Genomic DNA, 3,901 nt, shown 5'->3' with positions numbered 1-3,901 from the left:
TGTAACACATGGAAAAGGCCAAATTTAGACTTTTGATCTGATATAAATTCAGTTGAAAACCAAATGATTATTCAGTAGATATCGTTTGTACATTTGAAAGCAGTGAAAGTTGGGCTTTTCTGCACCACCGTTTACCAAAAACCTCTTCAGTTGGATTAAAGATTTAAATGTAATGATGAAACCACACAAGTACTAGACAAAATGTATGTGACTCATGCTGTCACTTTGGGATGAGGATGGGCTTTCCAAGTGGCACCACAAAGGGAAAGACCAATGGATTTGACCACATGAAAATGCAATGCTGTTTATTATTTATGACAGACAAAGGGGTTGTTAATATCTTTAAAACAAAAAGTATTAAGAACCCAAATAAGAAAATGATGAATGCAGAAACATGAGCTGGAAAGAAGAAAAAACCATGGTTAATAACACATGGAAAATTTGTAGTCTTGTTAGTTGTATTAGCACACAACTCAGTGGCTTAAGACAACACCCAATTATTATTTAAGAGTTTCTGTAACTCAGAAGTCTGGGCATGGCTTACTTGGGTTCTCTGCTCAGGGCCTTACAGGGCTGATGATGGCTAGACTGCATTCTCATATAGAGGTGTGGCAGGGAAGGATAAACTTCTGAACTCCCATATTGGTGATGGAATTCATCTACCTGCAGCTTCATTTCATGACGATTTACTTCCTAAAAGTCAGTAACAGTTTCTACTGCTCTGAGTCTCTCTAACTTCAGCAAGCCCGTTTAGAGGGCTCACCTAATTAGGTAAGGCCCACCGAGGATAATCTCCATTTTGATTAACTGAAAATCGATTGATTAGGGACTTTAATTACATCTGCAAGGTCCTTTTACTTTTGCCATATTCTGTTCATTAGAAACAAGTCACAGGTATTCATGGGGGCTGAATTATACAAGGGTTTGGATCACTGTGGATCACTACCATATTAGTAACTAAAGCATCATATAGCAAAAGTATTTTTTTTTATTTATTTATTTTTGGTTGCACTGGCTCTTCATTGCTTAGCTTGTTGGATGGAGTGTCAAGGATACAACATTCTGAAAAGCCACAACAATCTGAGATGCAGGTTGGTGAATTTTGTCAAAGCCTTAAAACTGTAATCTCCTTGATCAAGTAAATCCTCTGCCAGAAATTATTCTGCAGAAATACTTACAGATAATGTACACAAAGACTTAATCATGAGGTTGTACATGGCAGCTTTATTTATAGTACCAGAAACCTGGAGGAAAAAGGGAAAATGAGCAAAAGTGAAAGAATGGTTACATAAACTGTGGTTTATTTATTCCATCCATATGACGGAAGTGCACTGGATCAGACTATTTTGGAGTCTGGGCTCCAGAGCCAGGCTCCCCTGGTCAGAAAGACTCCACTACTTAGCAGCTCGGTAAAATGGGTGTATATCTTAAACTGTCTGAACCTCAGTTACAAAGAGGAAATAATAACAGTACTCACTTTACAAGGTTGTTTGTGGATTAAGTGGCTCATACATGTAAATGCTTACCCCAGGAGCTAGACCAAGTCAGCACTTAATTGTATAGGAGGAGGAGGATAGGATATTATGAAATTACCACACAACTTATACAGAATGTTAAAAAGTTAAATGATAAACTCAGAAAGCAGAATAGAAGGGCATCTCTTAGACAATATTTATTTTCACTTGAGAAGTGAGACTATAGAAGATTACTATTTTCTTCTTTGTGAGTTTTTTTTTTTTTCTTTGTGAGTTTTTATTTTTTTAGTTTTATTTATTTTAGTTTTTACCGATTGTCCTGCACCTATATACTAATGACTTTACAGGGAAAATATCCTAACTGATATTTTTTTAAAAGAAAGGAAAAGTGGGAGCCCTAAAAGACAGGGAAGACCCCAAGGGTGAGGTGGGGATTGAACTGTTCTTGTATGACAGTGGTTCTGAAACATTTGGAATTCAAAATCAAGGAAAAACCAGTAGGGACATCACACAGGACTGCCACTATTCCATGATGCCAGGTGACACATTAAAAAAATTCCACTGTCTCGGGCACTTCTCTTCTCAGCCTCTTGTCCGCAGAGGGAGCAGTATGTCTGCAGAAGTCCCCCAGGCAGCCTCCGCAGAGGAGCAGGGAATGGAAGATAAAGTGATTAGTCCAGAGAAAGCTGAAGAAGCAAAAGTTAAAAGCAAGATATCCTCATCTGGGACAAAATCCTGGAGGTTCAGATTTTTTAAGTAAACGATTGCATAAAGGGTAAAAATATTTTGATTCTGGGGATTACAACATGGCTAAAGCAAAATGAAGAACAAGCAACTTCCTACTGCAACCCCAGATAAGACAGAGGTCACTGGTGACTACATCCCACTCCACAGGACCTTCCTCAGTGGAAACCATCTCTTGTTGCTAGCAAGCTGGCTGGCTGATTAAAAAGAGCTGAACCGCATAAATATTCTAATTCCCATTATTTCTCCTAAATATGTTACTCCTCTGCTTTTTATTTCCTTTTACTCATTAAGTCATTTGAGAGTGATGGCTTTGCAGATAGTGGTAGTGTGTGCTGCTATTGTAAGGGAATATACATGTGTAGAGTTTTTGATTAGTTTAACAGTGCACTGATGAAAAGAACATGTTAGAGCAACATAAAGTAATCTACTTGAGAATAATTGTATATATTACCTAACTCCTAGTGTAGGGCTGGATCCAACAAGTAACAAGTTTCACAGTTTTAATGTTGACTTTCTTTAATATATTTTAATTATAGCTTCGTATATTACTCTTATTTCATATAACCTCTACTGTTAATTTCTGGATTTTCCTTTTGGGTGTTGTAAAACAGAAGTTTAAGACCACAAGTTAGAAGAAAGGTCACATGTTTCAAACACAAATAGATGGGGCTCCAAAAGATTTGTACCCTATGCTTGAACTTGAAAGGCCTTAAATCTGTTTCAGCTTTAACAATAGAATTTTACTTGAGCAATATTTGCCCATTCTGGTGTAACTTACATGACTATTGCTTACTAACAGCTGTTGTTGAAGCTAGTATTCTTATTCAGTTCGATAGTGTTCAGAATACCTTTTGTCACTGAAGATGTGAATGAAGTGTGCATGTGCGTTGACTGTTGAATTCACTTTTGTGCCACTTTTGTAAATACAATAGTTTTGCACAAACGCTCACAACTCTCTGTATTACTTTCACGTATTAAAGAGTAGATAATGTGCCAACCAGAAGCACAAGTGTTCCTACAAAAGACTCTGTATGTCATTAGAGCTTTTGTATAGTAAGAGTAGTTTATTGTCTTGGGGTTATAGAATACCAGACTGAAATCTTTGCTCGGTCTGCCATAACTTACGCTTTTTCATTTGTTACTAGTACCCGTGACATTCAGTGGCCTTGTGCAAATATGATATGTTGCTTAGGCATATCTTTTGTCCTATGCAGAACATTTCATTTTGACTTTTATGAAAATTACTGTTCATATAATTTATATAAACATTTTTAATGTAGAAACTTTTTACTTCCACAGTCAATTTGGGGGACACTAGAATAAAATATTTTGCCTCTTGTGGCCCCCTGCCTTCTTTTTTTCTTGCTTCTTTGACTCACATTGTGTTGAGCTGTGCCATTCAGCCTGTTCAGAAACATAAGTGTCTATATCTTTACTCTTGAAATTTGTTCTGCTGAATGCTGTATTTTCTAACCCAATAATGACATTTTCCTTATAATTTCTCAGTTGTTAATTAACCACTCTTAATCCTGTGTTATTACTGACACTTGTTTAAATAAAAGGAAATTTGTAATAAAACAAGTTATTTGAAAAGACTGGCCCAGGAATCTAGTCAGGATGAGCTGAATTTTAAGTAATTATAATGAGCTAAGTGAATTAGACTTGTGACAATTAGAGCA

General features: G+C 36.5%; 1 pseudogene; it reads left to right on the top strand.

Moving 5' to 3' along the window:
- The first annotated feature begins 2,085 nt into the window (after positions 1–2,085).
- Positions 2,086–2,420, top strand: LOC104990955 (annotated as a pseudogene).
- The last annotated feature ends 1,481 nt before the right edge of the window (positions 2,421–3,901 follow it).

Source organism: Bison bison, unplaced genomic scaffold (assembly GCF_000754665.1).
Source record: "Bison bison bison isolate TAMUID 2011002044 unplaced genomic scaffold, Bison_UMD1.0 scf7180017864181, whole genome shotgun sequence".
NCBI lineage: Eukaryota > Metazoa > Chordata > Mammalia > Artiodactyla > Bovidae > Bison > Bison bison.
The sequence above is the reverse complement of the archived record's forward strand: the minus strand, read 5'-3'. Positions and strand labels throughout refer to the sequence as shown.